The following is a 21059-nucleotide window of genomic DNA, read 5'->3' on the forward strand; positions in this document are numbered from 1 at the left end:
TATTGAAAGCTCATTTTAGGAAACAATCAAAAAAATGAAGCTGATCCAAATCTCAAGTCGACCACACCACAAGAAACAATCTTAACTGAATCCCTACCATTAAAAACACCCTGAGGTCCTCTGGAATATTTATTTGCCATCCAACCGGTTGATAAGGTAACAAAGACTTTGGATGAAGAGACCGCATAAATATCATCTTAATTCAAAAAACTTTAGTGGCCCCTGCCAAGTTTTTAGTGGATAATTATTATTGTTTCCTTTCCTATGATCCACCCAACTCTCATATCTTCTTATTCTTTTAGATGTCCTAAAATGAGCTTTTTCAATATGGCATGGATGTGCGGCAAATAAATTACAACGGGCTCCATAGTTTGGAATTCCACACACCTTGATGGATCCACTATTCATTGGTGCTTTGTGAGCCCTGCCATGTTTCATGTATTATATTCATGTTGTACATTCATTTTTTTTCACATCATTTTCGGGCTTATACCAAAATAAGGAAACGGAGGCATGTCACAATCTTATATGTGCTCCACGCCTAGGAAAACGGTAGTGATCGAATGTTTATCATTAAAAATCCCCTTGGGCCCATTATAATATTTATTTGATGTCGTACTTGATGATTAGGTCCTAAAGATCTAGATGAAGGGAAAAAACAAATATTAGTTTGATTTTAAACTTATGGCCCCTAAGAAGTTTTTAATTTACATATAAGTAGATTTACTTTTACATGTTTTTTAATACGTGGGCCTACCTTTAGAACCCACCTAATGATTAGTTTAATTTAAGAATCAGTTCAATTATTTATCTACATGTGCTCAATAAAATTACATACTTTTATTAAACTTTTCTATGTATCAATTTGATATTTAAATAATTCTATACTTCAAACTAATATTGAAGCGAATACATAACATCTTACTTATAACTAACTTATAGATTATCAAAGCACATAAACTAAGTTGACTGTAAGTAAGTTATAGGTTACACCCAAATAGGGTTACTTGTAACTTTATTTTATTTGTAAGTAGATCACTTACAACTTACAACTTAAGAAACTTACAAGTATTCAAACGCAATCTTAGGGTTTTTGTGTTTGGGAGGTTAGGGTTTGGAGTTTCTGATATGAGAGAGAGAGAGAGAGAGAGAGAGAGGACTTATAAAAAGGATATTATTTTAAACTTTCATTAAGCTGCCTCCGGTGAAGCCATGTCAAAGGTAACTTCCATCGGACGTGGATTGCCTACTGACGCTATGAAGACGATGCTTGTAGCCCACCATGATCTATATATTTTATCAATTTCCTTCATTTTTCTTTCCTCATCATTTCACCATGACTCTAAAAAATGAGGCAGATCCAAATCTCATGTAGATCACACCACACCACAAGAAATAATGGTGATTTAACTCTACTTTTTTTAAATTTTAGGAGACATTTGAAAGTTTTAAATGATGAGTGCTCAGGTGTTGAAACGGGTATCTTCTCTCAATCTACCACCGAGATATGGATCAGGGTGTAAATGATGAGTGTTCAATTACTACTATTTTCTTGTTACTTGAGATTTGAATCCGCCTCATTTTTTATTTCATGCCTTGCAATGTGTGGATAAAACACATATATCTTTATAGGCCTACTAGTATCAATAGCCAACCGGGTTGCATCCTACACTGCCTCTCACTAGCTACCAAGAGTAAATCTGTGGAGTGGCCCACAGTGATGTATCTATTTATCCACGCCACCCATCATATTTCTGGTATCATTTTAAGGTATGAGTGTAAAAATGAGGTAGATCCAACACTTAAGTGGACCACATTATAAATGACCCTTGCATTTAATGCAACACACATTTAACTATGTGTGCTTTTAATGCAACCCAAAATTACTTTCATTATTTGGTGTGATCCGCCCCAGCTTTATACCTACCTCATTTTGGGATCATAGCTGAAAATGATATGAGAAACCTGATGAACCATGTGAATCGACATATACATGGCCCTTGCAATACACCCATCGTGGCTAGAGATGGGACGGCCTGTTAGGGGCTTTGTGCAGCCTACCAAGATGCATATGTATTATCCACATTGTCCATCCATTTTGAATTATTATTTTAGAACACAATCCCAAAAAGGTGACATCAAATGCTCAAGTGAACTACACCACAGGAAACAGTGGGGATTAATTGCTTGCTGCTGCAAATTTCTTTGAATCTACAAAAGTTTTAGATGAACATAATATTTATGTTTTCCCTTCGTGCGTGTTTATGTGACCTTATGAATAGGTTGGATGGTAAGATGGTAAGAACTCAATACCCAACTGGTGGTCCACTTGAGTCTTTGATATGGCTCCTTTTTAGGTTATACCATAAAATGATCTTTCAAAATAAGTTGGACGGGTGGATAAAACATATATATCACCGTGGGGCCCACGTACCCCTTAAATAACCATCAGTCTCTAGCTAGGTGCTGGTGAGGGCAGCACCCAGTCCGGCACTGGAACCAGCAATGTGGTGGACCCTGACCGTGGGACCCACCTAGATATATGGATTGTATACCTATGTCGTTCATCTGTTTCTTTTAATCATTTTATGGCATCCTCTCAAAAATGAATCGCATCACAAGAAATAGTGCTAAGTGAACACCCACCATTAGAAACCTTTTAGGGTTCACCTTAAAATTTATTTGCCATCCAACCCGTTGAGAAGGTCACACGGACCTGGATGAGGGCAAAAAAACAAATCTCAGATTAATCCAAAACTTTTGTGGCCCACAAAAGTTTATAATGGTTATGCACCATTGTTTCTTGTGGTATAATCCACTTGAAATTTGGATCTGCTTCATTTTTGTGCTTATTACTTGAAATTATCTGAACAAAAAATGGATGGACGACTTAGATTATACAAAGCATACATCAAAGTAGGCCCACAGTAAAGGTCCCACATACATTGCTTGTTCCAGGTTGATTTCCGGCTCTCTCGCCTGCGAAAGGCTTCCCGCACTGGGAAACTAGATGGGGCCTACTGTGATGTTTGTGATAAATCCACCCGGTTCATCATTGAAATCAGCATCGAGGCTTCTGTAGCATCATTGAAATTCTGGCCCAAAATCGGTACTGTTAGAAGCTTACGATTTGACTAAGACGGTTGCCAAATTTCTGGAGTGTCAGCACCACAATATAGATGCCTCATCTCAAGTATCAAGTCGAACCACTGATCAGGAAGCGCGACTTGGCTGAGATCCTGGAACCAGAGCCGTGGGTGGTACCCTGACTATGGGTCCCACCTCGATTTATGCATTGTATATCTCCGCTGTTCATCCTTCGTTTTCTTTTTCAGCTCATTTCCTGGCATCAGCCCAATAATCAAGTATATATAAATCTCTGGTGGACCACACTACAAGAAGCAGTGGTGAATGACTATTAAAACTTTTTGTGGACCACAAAAGTTTTGGATCAAGCTGATATTTGTGGCTTCCCTTCATTCAGGTCTGTGAGACCTTATCAACAGCTTAGATGATAAATAAACATTACAGTGGAGCTGGGAAGTTTTTAATGATGAGTGTTGAACGATTTTATGTTGTGTGGTCCACATGAGATTTGTATATGCTTCAGTTTTAGGCTCATGGCATAAAATGAGTTGGCAAAATGAATGGACAGTGTACCATACAATGCATACATTGAGGTGAGCCCCAAGGTTAGGGCCACATAGCTGGTTCCAAGTCCGACGCAAGTCACGCTCGTGATCAGGTGGTCCACTGTTGGCAAAACAAACATATTGGTGCAAAAAACATTATCAAAATTTTCTTACCTATCCACTTGTTTCCATTATTGGGACCCACATGTTGAGTGGACCAAATGTTGTTTTTTTGGAAAACATCTAAAAGACCAACTTTTTTTCTTTACTCACACACACTACATAGGTACTTGAACTTATGACCTCAATGTTGAAAGGAGTGTACCACTGAGCCATGAGTAGGGACCCAAGGTCAGACTAACCTCATGATTGGTGATGACTTATTTGATGGATATGTATTTATGGCGAATAAATTTCAGTCTAGTTCCCATGGCCAACAACAGAGTCCAAAATCATATTGGATCACTGAATCACAGAGCCCTATGTACCAAGATCATATCACAAAACTCTCCAATCAACCACTGTATGTTATGTCATATATAACTTATCTTCCTCATATGCCAAGTGATCAAACACTTGCAATCAGTACACCTGATCCAGGTACGTGGCGCTGACTATGAACATAACCTGTTTGGCACAAAATTCAGGCGGATCCACTCGTCAGGAGGACCACAACAGAAAAAACACAGAGCAACAGCCTCTCTTTTTTTTTCCTCTCTGATTGATTTAAGAAGAGTTAGGAGGATGACATATAGGTTGTACATATTGCCCGATATCATCCATGACTGATACAACAAGATCAGCCTAAAACCGCCTGGAACAGGAGCGATATGACCCATATGCCAGAACTGATGGTGTGAAGCCCATAAATCACAAAGATGAGACAACCTGCCTGGTGGTAGTGATGTTGGCCACAGATTCATAGCCACGTATACAAATTCAACGTGCAAAATGAAAATCATATGGCCAGTATTGTCCGATCAGTGCCATTTTAGCATTTCCTCCATCTACAGTGGGTTCGCAATCTGGGTTTCATGTGCCACGTTTAGGATGGGTCCCTAACACACTTAAAATAATGGTGGGGAGCGACCACCAGAGGTCAGCTGAAGCTCCAAGAACGACCGACCACCCCCCCCCCCCCCTTCGAGAATAGTACAAATCTTGAATTATCTCCAAAAAGAAAATTTTCCTGCAAAACAATAGGGACTTCCAAGTACACCACATGTCAACCCACAATGCTCTGGCCCAAAACTCTGCCCCATCTAGACGTCTAACCATCAGGTGGGGCCCCATATACGCACTGAATACGGGTCATTCGCCTTTATAACCATCCATCACTTCACTGCTGAACATCATAGATCTGGCGTCAACGTGGGGCATGGCCCCCTGGCCCTAGGTGGTCCCACTCACCGGGTTCAGTAAAACAGAAGCTAAGCACAAGTTGGAAGTTCCAATTGATGTAGGGGTAGAACAAGGTTTAGGCTCAACCCGAACCCAACTGGCCCAACCCAAACTTTTGGTAGCTAGTGGGTTTGGCCGGGTTGAAGTTGGGCTGTTCTCCCACTGAAAATCCTGGGTTTGGGTTCAGGATTCTGGCAACCTGACCCAACCCAAACCTGACCTTAATTGCAGTGCATATGAGTCACATTAAAATGCATGAGACAGGTGAAAGACCATACCTTTTTTGGAAAATCAGGTTAAACGGGAATCATGCTTGCTGTGGTCTTGCAATGCAGGGTTCACAATCAGAATGGAAAAATAGATTTACGATAGGTTGTTACAGATATAGTGTGCTGTAACAGCAGTTACAGGCCATAAAAACCCTTACATAAAGGTAAGGGCAGCAACCATTACACATTACACTGTTGTAACAGCCGTAATGGTCCACTACAGGGCCAATACAGGTTTTTCAGATTATTTTCAATAAAGAAAAGAGAACGTACCAGCCATTACAGCCCTAATTCCTTGATTATCAATTGTCAACACCCTATTCCATCCAACCAGCCAAGCAAACGCCTCCACCTTAGTGGGGGAACCATAGGACCAAAGAAAAAACATGTGCTTTATCACCTATACAAGAGCCATTGAATCGGATAGCATAGAGAAAAGAGATTTGACTGAAAACTTCTCCGACTTCACCTCTAACCACTGCACCACATCAACCCTTTCCAAAAGAGAAACCCCTGATAGCTGATTTAAGGAGGCCACAAACTCTTCAAATTCAGACTCCGGAGGTCCCTTTTATATAAGGGAGTCCAAACTCTCGATCCGTATGGGATGAGGAACAATGATTAACTGAAATTTTAGGGTCCACAACCACTTAAGCAAGCCCCGGGAAAAGATCTTGAAGCTTGTAATCACCAAGCCACACATCCTTAAAAAACCTTACCCTAGAACCATCACCCACCCAAAAACCCACCCCCTCTTACAACCACATCTTTTAAGACCATAATAGACCTCTACATTCCTGAACTACTGCGCGGAGAGACCTTTTTGGGCCACCAACCTTCCAACTCCACCCCACACTCCAAATCCATATCCTCAAAAGGGCCTCATTCATTAAGGCCAAATTGTGAATCCCCACGCCCCCTTCCTCTTTTGGTATACAAACATCGACCCACTTCATCATATGGAATTTCTTTTTCGCCTCCCCACCTTGCCATAGAATATCCCCACTATGTTTCTCCAACTTCTTGAGCACCCCTTTGAACATTTGAAAAAAGACAAAATATAGAGGGAGGTTCAAAAGCATCACTTTTATGAGCATAATTCTACCTCCCAAGGATAAGAACCTACTTTTCCAAACTATTAACTTTTGAATTTTCGATAACCAGATCCCAAATCTACTTCTTCACTTTCCCGATGCAAAGAGGAAGGCCTACGTATGTTGTAGGAAAGGACCCCTCCCTACATCCAAACACTCTCCCCACTTCCTCTTTAGACTACCATATACCCAAAATCAAGTGGAAATTTACCGATAAGCTCAACGCCACTTCAAACCAAGCAATAGTTATCCAAAGATTATCGATGTGAGAGACCTCTGGATCATAGAAGAGGACGGTTTCGTCTTCAAACTGAAGATGGGACACTTGGAAATTCCCTCCATCCACCTTGAAGCCTGCAAATAAACCTCACAACCCCCTTGGACAATATTACACTCGACTTCCGCCACAACAACAAACAAGCACGGCGAGAGGGGATCCCCTTGCCTAGGACCCCTAGCCGACTTGAAGAAACCTCTGGAAGATCCATTGACTAGGACTGAAAATCTAGCCGAGCCCATGAATTCTAAGTTCCTACTTCTCCATTTAACCTCATATCCCATTCGACATAACATATAATCCAAGAACCCCCAATCAATATGGTCATAAGCTTTCTCCAAAACATGCATGATGTCTCCTAAATTTTCTATTCTTAACAGCCCTCCGTTCGGAGTGTTCAGGGCTACAAGGGGTCGTCATCGGAGAGATCCTTTGTCTCCTTTTCTCTTTGTGTTTGTTATGGATTTAAAGGCTTCTATGTGGAGAATTTTCACCTACCAAACAGTCAGTTGTAGTTTGCAGACAACACTTTGCTTCTTTTTTTTTTTTTGAAGCTGATGAATCTAAGGTTGCTCTTTTGAGTATGACATTTTGTTGGTTTCAAGCTTTTTTCAGGTATGAAAATCAATTTATCCAAGACTAAGTTCTTTGGTATCAACTTAGATTATGAGGTTTGTAATCCTTGGGTTGCAAGGCATGTCTTCTCCCTATTCTTTACTTGGGCCTGCGTTTTTTTGTTTTTTTGTTGCATTCTCCTTGTTTCTCTTTGTTTTTGTTGTTCCCTTGCCTTGTTTTTCTTTATTTCTTTATTCCTTTCAATAAAGGTATCATCTTTCAAATAAAAATAATAATAATAATAATAATAATAATAAGCTTTCTCCAAATACGGCTTGCGAACCACTCCCCTTTTCCCCTCTCTATGTAGTGCAAATTGATATCTCATTTACAATCAACGAACTATCCAAAATTTGCCAGCCTTCCACATTGGCCCCTGCACCTTAGAAATAATACAACCCAGAATAGCAGGGAACCTAGAAGAAAGAACCTTGGCCAGGATCTTGTACGGAGAACCTTTGAGACTGATCGGGAGGAAATCTTTTAAGGGCCTGTTTGGACGCGCGAATTAGGTGGGAGTGAGTTTTATTAGGCTGGATTGCACGGCTTCCCATATCATAAATGGGTTTGTCAGTGGATTACATGCAATCCAGTGGGATTGCTATATCCATCGCCCATCTACTGCCGTGTTTGGACGCGTGGACGGGATGGGATTTCAAAAGCGTAGCATTCGCACTGGGTCCTGCTGGGACGTGTAATGGGCCACCATCATGCACGGTTCGATGATCGGAACCGTCCAATGCGTCCAGGAGGTGGGGCCGACCATACCCATGGAGACCTTATCCTCCCACGCATAGGCAGACACGATTTCCACCGTCAAAAGTTTTTCGACGTGCATTCAGTGGACGGAGTGGATTTCCCTGAAGACATCAATCATGAGCCCCACCATCAGCACAGCGCAAGAAATTGTGCAAGTCGCTACATCGGTGAAAACCGACTTCGGTGGGCCATTATGCGATCTTAGTGGTGATCGGATCAGCAATCCAAACCGTCCATAATCTCCAAAAGGGGGTCACAACCCTTCCCATGAAGTCAAAATGTACAGTGTGGATACTCCCTTCGCTGCACAACGTGTGTAAAAAGAGTCGGTTCGTCCGGCTCCAAACCGACCTCCTCCAGTCGATGGGATTCGCAATCCACCGAATCCTCTCCCGAAGCCAAAATCCCACTCCCATCCGTCGTCAATACCATGCCGCCCAAACAGAACTGCAGGAGGACTAGGTGGGATTTCAAAACGGAGAACCTTTGAGACTGATCGGGAGGAAATCTTTTAGACAATAAGCACCTTTCCTTTTTGGAAACAAAGCTATGAATGTTGCACCCATCACCGTTGCTAGTTTGCTATTTTTGAAAAGTCACCGATAGCTTTCTTCACCTCCTCCGAAATAACTGGGGAAACCACGGTCACCCAGACACAATCCTAAAATCAGATTTGATTAAAAAATCGTGATCACTACTGAGGTCCTACACAAGTAGCCGTGTATCATCCACAAGAGTACAGAGCATTGAAACACGTGTCATGGAGAGAAACCGTGTTGGGTGGATCCCAACAGGCTAAAGAGGACAGAGCCGTTTGAGAGGAGTGGGCCCCACTCTTCCGCTTTCTGCATTTCAAAAAATTCTCTTGGATTTGAAATTTATTTGAGAGGGATGAAAGTTGCAGTGTAAGACAGACCCCACCAAACCTCCGTTGACTACGTCTCTCCCCCATAGGTGAGGCTTATCCTGATGCACCAGTCTGTGATGGGACCCACATTTTGGTGATCAACACCGTTAATCTTATGTGACCTTCTAGGGATGCATTCTTGCCCAAAAAAATCTTGATTAGAAGATCCTAACCCTTGGATGACTGGCCCTATTAACAGAAATACTGCAGATGCCTAGAAAAAAGGTCAGTGATTGTTAAAATCATCTCGTCTGGATATCAACGAACCATGATCCCACTTTCAGGAAATGGGTGCAACAGCTCTGGATATCAATGATACGGATCAACGAAACATGACCCCACTGACAGAAAATGGGTGTAACAGCTCTCTCTCTCTCTCTCTCTCTCTCTCTCTCTCTGCTTTTTTACACTGGCTTCGACTCCAAGACAAAACACCTACCTCCCTATATTATACTTACCTGTCTTCTTCACTGTTATTATCTAACTCCAGAGCTTCTTCTTCTTCTTTCTTCTATCTATTTTCTCTTGAAAACCCAAAAAGACTTTCTTCTATCTTAAGAGCTGCTTCCTCTTTGTTCTTCTTTCTCTTTTCTCTTGAAAACCCAAAAGCCTCCCTGGTTTTGAGACTGTTTCTTCTTCTTCTTCTTCTGTTGAAAACTTCTTTTCTGTTGTTATAGAGAGAGAGAGAGAAGCTTCAAAGTTCATAAAATGTGTGACAGTTGGGGATGGGGCAGTTGGGAAGACATGCAAGCTCATCTGCTACACCAGCAACAAGTTCCCTACTGTATATGTTCTTCCTTTAACTTACCCATTTCCCAAAATGCCTCCATTAACTCACCCATTTTCCAAAATGTCCTTTTTTTTTTCTTTTTTTCTTTTTTTTTTCTGGATTCTGTTGTTGGGTTTTTCTCTTTCCTGTATTTGGGTCATCTCATAAAAGATTTTTACAGTTTGCACATTTTTTTGTTTTTTGTACTTGGGTTTTTTATTTTCGGCTTGGATAATGTAGTATTTATCTTGGCTTTTATATGTGTATTATCTGAACTGAGACTATGCTTCTTTTTTTTTTTTTAATTGTTTTATTTTGAGTATTTGTATGCATGAATCGGTAATTTTTCTAATTTATTTTTAAAATTTGGGTTTTATTGGCAGGATTATATACCAACTTTTTTTGACAACTTCAGTGCAAATGTGGCTATGGATGGGAGCATTGTCAACTTGGGTCTGTGGGATACTGCAGGTATTTGGTCTGTTTCTTTTATTTCTGGGGTCTACATTTTCTTTTTTCTTTTTTCTTTATTTTCTGATATCTATCTTGTCCCATTGACACCCCTGCTGATTAAGGGCCTGTTTGGATGCCTGTAAGTTGGGTAAGTGGGAAGTTACTTACAGGGAAGTCACTTACAGGTGGTGTTTGGGGGAGAAAAATCACCTGTAAGTAACTTACAACCTGTAAGTCACTTACAGGCAAATCTACCAAAAAACTGCAGGGGGATGGGGGTGGGAAGTCACTTCCCTGTAAGTCACTTACAGGCTCAACGGTCAGATTTTTAAAAAGAGGGGAAGAGGGAGAAACGCACCAACCCACCAAATCTCTCTCCATCTCTGCAATCTCTCGCTGCAGTTACTGCCTTCCGTCTCTTCTCCTCCTAAAACGGTAGGGTTTCATCTACCCTTTTTTTCTCCTTTGAAAACGGGAGTGGTTTGACGTTACTCTATAAGGCACGCTGGCATCCAAACAGTCACTTATACGCACCTGCGTATTTTTTCACACGTGTCATGGGCCTCTAATCCGAACGGACCATGTGATGCAGCATCCCATGAAACCGTCAGGGACTGTGGCCTGTGGTTGGTGATCCTGTAGATCGTTTATCTGGTTGGTCTCACTGTGGCCTGTGGTTGGTGATCCTGTGATGTACTCGCAGTGTTGGTGAATCTCTTAGATTGCACAGTTAGAATGCAAGTAATTTAACGATCTACATCAGTGTTTGTGAATCTCTTAGATCCTGAGCATCAAACTCCTCATTAGAGAATGAGAAAAACTTTGATGATAGAGTGGGATTGATGATGCGCTGGCCCTTGGAAATTACATCAGATTGCACAGTTGGAATGCAAGTAATTTAATTACTAGATTTTCTATTAATGTTTTTAAGTTTATTCTCAATGCTTAAATTGAGTTATTACTCCATATTATAGATTTTTTGAATTCGTGGGCCCACTTTTATAGCCCACTTGATGATTGTTTTAGCTTAATAATTATCTCAAATATTCATCTTGATGGGCTTAACAAAATAACATATTTGATCCCATGTTTTTTTATATGATTATAACATTTTAGAATGATTCCCCAATCTAAGATATGCTCGATGTGAATATACAGCTTTCTACCTGTAAGTAACTTACAGGTTATCCAAACAGAAAAAGTAACTTACCTGTAAGTGACTTACAACTTACATCCAAACAGGTTACCTGTAAGTAACTTTCACCTGTAAGTCACTTACAGGTAAGTCACTTACAACTTAAAAGAACTTACAGGCATCCAACCATGTTTAAATGACAGGCGAAGAAGATTACAGCAGATTAAGGTCATTGGGTTATAGAGGAGCAGATGTGTTTGTTTTAGCTTTCCCTTTACTCAGCAAAGCAAGCTATGAGAATGTTCTAAAAAAAGGTATCTGCCAGATGTTCTCTCGCCTTTTTCTTTTTTCTTTTTTCTTTTTTTTCTTTTTTTCTTTTTTTTCTTCTTCTGAAATGTGGCTTTGGTTGGAGCATCTTTGAACAAATGGGTCATTTCATTTCAAAATATAAAGCCTAAATTTTCAATCTTTTTGGATGTCTATCAGTTTAATGTTTTACTTGGATTAGTATTTTAAGAAGGCACTGTCCGGATTACTGTTTTTGTTTTTATGAATTCTCCTTAGGATTTCATTTTTGTTGTGACTTGTGCCCATGTTTGGGTTATGTTTGAAAAAATAGGTTATTGTCATTTGAAATCAAAGCCTAAAATCTCATGGTATTTGGCTGTTTGGTTTGTGCTTTACTTGATTTAAGGCTGTTTGGGTAGATCTATTAATATGAGCTGAGAAGATGCACTTCTGCCCAAGTTGGCGGTGAATACCAGAAACATTGTTAGTTGAGATGTTGTACAGGTTTGCATCTATTTTCGATTAACTTCGAAGGCACCACCTGAAATGTTACTTCGAAAAGTCTGATAATCTAAGCAGCTGCGTCCAACCAAACACCACTTAAGGCGAATATCTATACGTCCCCTTAAAAGGTGGTGCCTGGCAACTAAGTGTTTTTCTTTCTCCTTAGCTGTTACTCATCTTGGTCATGGGCCTCATGGCTGTGTTTGAAGAAATTTTTGTTTCTCATGTTAATTATAGAAGGCTTAATCCTCATTTGTCTTTGTGTATCTGTTTGCGATTTATGTGTTTAATTAATTATTTTTTCTTTTCTTTTCTTTTGGTTTACTTGTCAATCAGTGGATGCCTGAGCTTCATCAATTGGCACCCAATGTTCCCATTGTTCTTGTTGGGACGAAGTTAGGTGTGTAAACAAATTGATATTTTTTTCATTATCTGATTGTGGCATCATATAATTTGGAGCAATAGAAATCTGCTGCTGTTCTATACGGGTTTTGCTTTGTACAATTCTTTTAATTTCGATGATTTTTTATTTTTTACATTTTAGATCTCTGCGAAGACAAAGGTTATCTGGCTGACCATCTAGGCAGTGTGGCAATAACATCTGCTCAAGTTAGCATTGATTATCTATCTTTCACTCTGCCATTTTTTTCTTTATATCTCCATTGGAATTGAACTAATCTGAGTTGGCATGTTCCAGGGAGAGGAGCTTAGGAAACAAATAGGTGCTGCAGCGTATATTGAATGCAGTTCTAAAACTCAACAGGTAGATTTTTGAATTTCGACTGTTGGATCTCTTTCATTTTTCATGCTGTCCATCTTCTAATGCAATTAATTTCTCAAGTTTTGATTTTATTTTATTTTTCCCCTTTTATGTGCGTGGGTAGAATGTCAAAGCTGTTTTTGATACTGCAATCAAGGTTGTGCTCCAACCTCCGAGAAGGAAGGAGATGGTGAAGAAGAAGAGACGTAGACGGTCTGGTTGCTGAATAATGTAAGTAATAGACTGATCTATACTTCATGGCTTAAAAATAATGCATCTTTAATAAAGAGATAGTATGTATAGCATTCTTTGGTTTGTGTTGGTTTTTGTATTTGAGTTTTTACTTTCTCAAGAAGGCCCTTACAAAGCTACTTTTGAATGGGTTTGTTTGATGTGATTAGTAAGGCTCATTTGGAAGGACTACTTGTATTGCAACTTTGGTTCATTTACTCTGATGTAATTACTGCTTCCTTTGAATGAAATGGTTACTTCTGAAAAAAAAAAAGAAAAAAAAGAAGGGACTATTATTGAATTGAATTGTGCAAATTGCCATGAAATTTTGCCGTATTCACGATGAGGAAGTATCTCTCAAGTTGTAGTTACATTCATTCTTTCCTTTCGGGCATGTTTGGATATGTGGAATCCAAGGCAAAAGAAAGGAAGAAAAAAAAAAAAACTGATAGACAGCTAGGATGGGTGGGCCTGCAGGATTTGACGGTCTACACATTATGAGAATCTACATACAAAGCCAAAGATAGATGGACAGTCTATGTCCAGTGGTCTGCCTAACCACTATGAGAGCATAAGGGCCTGTTTGGTTAACTGTAAATGCAGGTAAAGCAGTGGTAAATGAGTAATGATGTTTACTTTTTGTATTCACCAATGTTGACAAGTATGATTCTTGAAAAGAGAGTTGATTGTGTCAGTAACCTATGTGTTTCATCCACGCTGTCCATTCATTTTGTCAAATCATTTTAGGGCAAAACCCCAAAGAAGAGGCAAATCCAAACTCAATTGGACTACACCACAAAGAAGTGTGGATTGAACTCCTACCATTGAAAACTTCTTAGGGGCTACAAGGTGTTAGATCTGCCTCATTTTTTAAAAAAAAATCTCAAATCCAAAAATGATGTGACAATGAATGGGCGATGTGGATGAAACATATACACCATGGTGGGCTCCAAAGAGGTTACTAACACGATCAACCCTCTTTTCCCTGTCAACATCAATAAATACAAAAGTAAACCATTATTACTTATTTACCACTGCTTTACATGTATTTATAGTTAATCAAACAAGCCCTAAATGATCTTCTCGCCCCTCTAATTCTGCGATTAAGATGGTCCCTGAATCCGATCAATGGCTTGGATCGTCTAGAGGTAGGCCAGATGGACAAAAGGATAAAAAAACCTCCATAGTTTCTATCTGGGGATTCTTGCTCGTGGTATGCGTTTTACGAGGAAATGCCCCTTTTTATAAGGGAAGGATCAAGAGATATGGGATGTGTTTGAATGAGGTACTACTGCTTATTCCTATCTTATCCAATCTCTCTCTCTTATATCTATTAGACCAGTACTCTTCCAATTTTAAAATTTTTATTTCGAAAGAGAAATAATAATCCAAAAGGAGGAAAGTTGCCCCTATCAATATTTTCTTTGAGACCATCCTTGATTATTATTATTATTTTTTAAAATTTTTTATTATTATTATTTTTAAATATGGAACTTGGCTTCTCCCTTGTATGTTGGTAAGTTGCATTTTGACTTGCAAGAAAATCTATATAGAGACCACCTCTAGATGTCCCTTGTATGTTGGTAAGTTGCATTTTGACTTGCAAGAAAATCCATGTAGAGACCACCTCTAGATGTAAAGAATCATCTCTATGTGGAGTAGTTGTAGGATATAAATTCCATTAGATTTTGAACTATTTGATTGTCAAATTGATGTCCTTCTGAGTTAATGTCTAGTTTGGAGTCCATGTCCTTTTTGGAGTTCCATAAGCAAAAACTTCCAAGTCTTCTTAAATCCTTTTGCCCAAAATAAAATCCCACATGCAAGGATGGTCTGACCAAAGAAGATTTCCTTCTAATCAAGATGTTCCATAACGGTAACAATGGGCGCCATTGCTGTTATTGTTACGATATAGATTGTAATGGCCGTTATGACCTTCTATTTACACACACACACACACACACCATTACAATATAGACAGTAATGGCCATTATGGCCCTAAAAAACTGTTCTGGGGCTGTTGTGGGTCATTTTTTCTACAAGGGGCATTTTGGCCTCATAATGCGTAACAGTTATATAATGGTCGTTAACTGTTTTTCCATACCGTGCTTCTGATTGCCCTTGTCAATATTTTCCTTATGACCATCCGTGCTCTTAGAAAGTCTAAGATACGGAATTTGACTTCTCTCTCCTTTGTATGTTGGTAAGTTGCATTTTGACTTGCAACAAATCTACATGGAGACCATCTAACGGTGTAAAGAATCATTGCAACATGATGAGGTGACATAAACTTCTATTAGATTAGGAATTGTTTGATTTCCATCACTTCATTGCACAGTTGGGCCCTAACTGCTGAACAACATAGATCTGGCGTCAATGTGGGGCATGGGCCCCTGGGTGGTCCCACTCACTGGGTTCAGTAAAACAGAAGCCACGCATGTTTTGGAAGTTCCAATTGATGTAGGGGTAGAACAAGGTTTGGGCTCAACCCGAACCCAACTGACCCAACCCAAACTTTTGGTAGCTAATGGGTTTGGCCAGGTTGAAGTTGGGCTGGCCTCCCACTGAAAACCCTCAACCAGGCCCCAGATAATGTTGGGCTTGGGATCAGGATTCTAGCAACCTGACCCAAACCAAACTTGACCTTAATTGCAGTGCATATGAGTAGCATTAAAATGCATGACACAGGTGAAAGACCATACCTTGCATGGAAAATCAGGTTAAATGGGAATCATGCTTGCTGTGGTCTCTGCTATGCAGGGTTCACAATCAGAATGGAAAAATAGATTTACTATAGGTTGTTACAGGTAGAGTGTGCCACAACGGCAGTTACAAGCCATAAAGGCCCTTACATGAAGGTAAGGGTGGCAACCATTACACATTACACTGTTGTAACAGGCCATAATAGTCCATTGCTGATACAGGTTTTTCGGATTTCTTTCAATAAATAAATGAGAATGTAACTACAAGTAACGGTGAGGGTGGGGGTCATTACGGTCTTGGTTGCAAGTGCTATTTTAATGCTGTTATTTGACAGCCCAAATTTTATGCGTTAACCCACCCCAACCAGAATTTTGTTTGGGTCGAGAAGTCGTTATTTCTTCCTCTTGAGGTTAGGTTGAGCTTGGGTCGACCTTCAACCTGACCCGATCCGCCCAAGCTGCACCCCGAGTCTGGTGTGAAAGGATAGTCTGATGGAAAAGGATGCAAGTGGGCTGCATCAGATAACAAATGCCCAATCAACATAACACTTCAATTCTCACACTAAAAACACTAAGGGCCTGTTTGGATGCCTGTAACTTTTTTAAGTTGTAAGAAAGTTACATGTAACTTACTTACAGGTGTAAGTAAGTTACAGGTAATCCTATTTGGATGTAAGTTGTAACTTACTTACAGGTAACTTTGTTTTTGTGTTTGGATAACCTGTAACTTTGTTACAGGTAATAAGTTGGATATTCACACTAAATAAAGTTGAAATAAGGAATCGTTGTTGAAAAAGAAGATAACAAATCGACCTAAGAAATTGAATCCAAGATCTTTAAACGATGCTATCACTATAAAATGGATCAAAATACAAATTCAGGAGCCCTCAATGATAATTGCTTTGGCGTGATATAATTGTCAACTGAATTGATGTTTCTTCTATAGCCCACTTGTAGAGTATGGCCTTATACGGTTTTTAGTAAGCCATGAAGGCTATGCAACGTGTTATGTGGGCCCACTATGATGTATTTGTTTCATCCACACCATCTATCCATTATTCCATATCATTTTAAGTCATCAGCCCAAAAATAAGGTACATTAAAATTTCAGGTGGACCACATCACTGGAAACAATGCTGATTGAATACCCACCATTAAAAACTTTTGGTGGGCGACCAATGTTTTCGATCAAACTGATATTTGTTTTGTTCCCTTCATCTAGGTTTTTATGACCTAATCAATAGCTTGGATGTGAAACAAACATTACAGTGGGCCCTAGTAGTTTTTTAATGGTGGACTTTCAATCATTATTGTTTTCGGTGGTGTGGTCCACCTGAGATTTAGATATCCCTCATTTTTGGAATCAAACCCTGAAACGATACAAAAGAATGGATGGACGGCATGCATTAAACAAATACAATATGGTGGGCCCCACAGATCATCTACATTATCCACGCCACCTCACCAAGCTGCGTCCGTCAATGCAGAAAAAAAAAATAGAGAGAAAAGGGTTTCCCACCTTGTGGAAGCTCGATGGGAGAGGGAGAAGTAGACTGAGAGAAGGAGAAGGAGACTTGAGAGAGGGAAACAGAGGCTGAGAGAGGGAGATGAAGACATTGGAGCCTTCAATGGTTGTTTAGCCTTCACTCGTCTAAGAAGGTAGGTACGGTTCTTCAATGCAGGTGCGATTCTTCCCAACGATTTTCATTTCAAAATTTCCAATCGTTACCTGTATCAAAGATACAGGTAACTTGACAAACGACTCAAGTGCCTGTAAGATTTTCGCCTCTTTCTCCTGTAAGAAAGTCATAGGTTGAAAGAAAGTTACCTATGACTTTCCTCCCCCAAACACTAACTGTAACTTTGTTACATTTTAGAAAAGTTACAAGCATCCAAACAGGCCCTAAAGTGGAATATCTCCCATATGGGTACACAACGGGCAAACACAAGTGTTTCCATTTTGCCATCTACCTCCCCTCCCCCTTCTCACTTTTATTTTGAACAAGGAAGGCTGAAGCAACGAGACATGCCACTTGTATATTACTCTAATTTAGTACTTGAATTACCTAAGGCAGATCTGGGAGGTCGCGCTTGAGCTGGGAAGCCTTTATGAGGAGACTGGGCTTGGATTTGGGGGGCTTAGGACGATCAGGATCGGAGGAGAGATCGGTAGTGGGATCGGAGGAGGTGGTAGGGTCGACCGAAGTGGGGTTGGAGGACTTGAGGCCCTTGCGATGGAGAATCTTCTGGACTTCCATGGCACGACGTTTCTTGACAGGGACGTATTCGACGTAGCCATCATCATCTTCCCCTTTGATGCCGGTGTTTGAGGGTTTGGATGGATTTAGGGTTTCCATGACTAGGGTTAGGGTTTGGAGTTTCTGGTATGAGAGAGAGACAAAGATAGTTCACCGCCCGGAGCTATGGAATGGAATTATTTGATGGATATGAGGGGATTTTAAATACTTGGGTTGTCTGTCACCCTGGCGTGTTTGGGCGGTGGGATTAGAAGGGATTAGGTGGGATGGGATTCAAAAGTTAAATCCCACGATTAGCCAGGCGTGCCAAACAGACTGGGTGATCTGATCCCGGGATATAGCAATCCCATGGATCTTAAGACAATCCACTAACAACACCATCATCACCTTTAAATCCCATCCAATCCACCCTAATCCGTTCAAATTTGCCTGGGACATGTTTGGTTCGAGGGATTGGAAGGGATGGGAAGGTTTAATCCCGGGATTGGCCGGGCGTGCCAAACAGACTCGATATAGCAATCCCATGGATCTTAAGACAATCCACTGACAACACCATCATTACCTTGAAATCCATGCCATCCACCCTAATACCATTCAATCTATTCCAATCCACCCGGCCAAACGGGCCCTAAGGGCGTGTTTAGGCGGTGGGATTAAAAGGGATTAGGTGGGATGGGATTCAAAAAACATAATTATTACCCATGGCAGGGATTGTCCCCTCTTGCCAGGGGATAAGATTAATGTCATGCTTTGTTGGTAATATGGTGGTACATTGAATGGATATACCCACCATCATTTGAAATTACTGAGAATAACACATGTGTGTTATTTCTAATCCGTTCATTTGTTTTGTAACCTCATTTTATGGCATGGGCCTAAAAATGAGGTAGATCCAAAACTTATGTGGCCCCAAAGAAGTTTTTAACGGGAAGTATTCAATCCCCATTGCTTTCTATGGTGGGGTCCACTTGAGCTTTAGATTTACCTGATTTTTTGGCCCATGCTCTAAAATAATCTTGAAAAATGGGTGGATGGTGTGGATATAGCCCACACATCATGGTGGGACCTACACAACTTGCTAACATTGAGTGAAATTGGCATGGGACCCAATGCAATTCCATCTAATCTAATTCCAAGCTTTTCCATTCTTCCCAAACATGGAGTGGAATTGGCACAGGACTAGATGAATCCCATCCCACCTAATCCCTTCTAATCCCACTGCATCTGGTCCTGTGCCAATTCCACTCCATGTTTGGGAAGAATGGAAAAGCTTGGAATTAGATCAAATGGAATTGCATTGGGTTTTGTGCCAATTTCACTCAATATTAGCAAATTGTTTAGGTCCCACCATGATGTGTGGGCTATATACACACACCGTCCACCCATTTTTCGAGATCATTTTAGAGCATGGGGCAAAAAATCTGGCAGACAAGTGGACCTCACCATAGAAAGCAACGGGGATTGAATACTTACCATTGAAAACTTCTTTGGGGCCACATAAGTTTTGGATCTACCTCATTTTTAAGCCCATGCCATAACATGAGGTTACAAAATAAATGAATTGTTTAGATATAACACATGTGTGTTATTCTCAATAGTTTCAAATGATGGTGGGTATATCCATTCAATGTATCACAGTATTACCAACAAAGCATGGAATTAAGCTTATCCCATGGCAACAGGGGACAATCCCTGCCATGGGTAATAATTATGTTTTTTGAATCCCATCCCACCTAATCCTTCCCAATGCCATGCCACTACACCAAAATCATTTAACTGAAATGGTTACGAGTTTGGTTCAGAAACGGCTTGAAGCCGTTTTTGATTTGAAACGGTATTCAACCGTACTTGAGCCGTTTTTGATTTGAAATGGTATTCAACGGTATACGTATTATTTCCACTGTTTTGTTGGTGTGTCCCAATTGAGTGTTGGATCTTCTTATTTGTTATTATTATGTTTTATTGTTTTATTTTAAAATAGATAAACGGAAGGGATTTGATAAGTAACATCTGAGTGGACCCCACAAGGCCCAAGAGGCACATTGATTTATATCTGCCGCAGACCACCGATTCATTTTCAGCCCTTTCTTACGCCAAAAGCTCCCAAACCTTATTTCGCCCACTTCCGTCTCCCTCTCCCTCTTTGCTCCCCTTTTCTTCGATCTCATCTCGCGTCTCTCTCTCTCTCTTTCTCTCTCTCTCTCTCTCTCTCTCTCTCAAATGGAGATCGGCGTCGGCCAGATCTGAACCGTTTTCACTCTCTCCCTCTCAAGTTTTAATGGCGGTCGAATGTCTGTAAGTGTGGAAGAACCCAATCAATCCCCGCCATTTCTAATCCTCTTGGATCGAGATCTCTTCCAATCTCAATGGCTTCCGCGTCTGCCCTGTCTCCTCCTTCATACGCTCTCGAGATTCGAGACCAGTATGACGAGAAAGAGGATTTTGCCAACAAATGCGCTTTCGTTACGATAGCTCTTTGCCCTTGCCTTGTGATTCTCATCATTGTCGTCACTGTTGTGTCAATCGTCCTTATGGTAAAGCTCCGCATCTTCTGCCACATCCCTATCCATAGTCTCTCCAGTCCCATTTCTAAGAAGAAATGCCATGCCTAAATGATTCTAGTGCTTTTTTCTAGGGTTTGGATTGGCAGTACATGTTTGTTGTTTAGGGTTTTTCTTGATGCTTTCAGGTTATGGGGTTTTGAGTGGCGTGTAGAGAAGATTGGGTTCTTGAATACTAGGGCTTTTTCTAGGGTTTTGGATTGGAGACGTTGAAAGGATGGTGATATCGAAGACTGCGGTTTTTTCTAGGGTTTTCATTGTTGTGGCTCACCTGAGTGCGAAATGCTCTATTTTTATGCTACAATATCTAAACATTGCACCCACCTGTTTGAAAGTTCAGATATCTCACATATGTTGCATATTGGAATTGTGCCTGAGTGTGGATGGGCAGGGGCTCCTACATGAGTGTGCAATTAGCAAATCCCTAATCGATGATATCATATC

General features: G+C 40.4%; 1 protein-coding gene and 1 pseudogene across 1 annotated transcript in view; one reads left to right on the top strand and one right to left on the bottom strand.

Moving 5' to 3' along the window:
* The first annotated feature begins 9241 nt into the window (after nt 1-9241).
* On the top strand, nt 9242-13098 carry LOC131254122 (rac-like GTP-binding protein ARAC7; annotated as a pseudogene).
* A 3044-nt stretch (nt 13099-16142) lies between these two features.
* LOC131252839 (probable plastidic glucose transporter 2) overlaps nt 16143-21059 on the bottom strand; it is a 52479-nt gene continuing 47562 nt past the window's right edge. Inside the window, exon 16 of the transcript XR_009174722.1 lies at nt 16143-16309. The gene's annotated coding sequence lies outside the window, so the exon portion shown is untranslated. The remainder of the gene's footprint in view (nt 16310-21059) is intronic.

The sequence above is a fragment of the Magnolia sinica genome, chromosome 8 (genome assembly GCF_029962835.1).
Source record: "Magnolia sinica isolate HGM2019 chromosome 8, MsV1, whole genome shotgun sequence".
In the NCBI taxonomy this organism is placed as follows: Eukaryota; Viridiplantae; Streptophyta; class Magnoliopsida; order Magnoliales; family Magnoliaceae; genus Magnolia; species Magnolia sinica.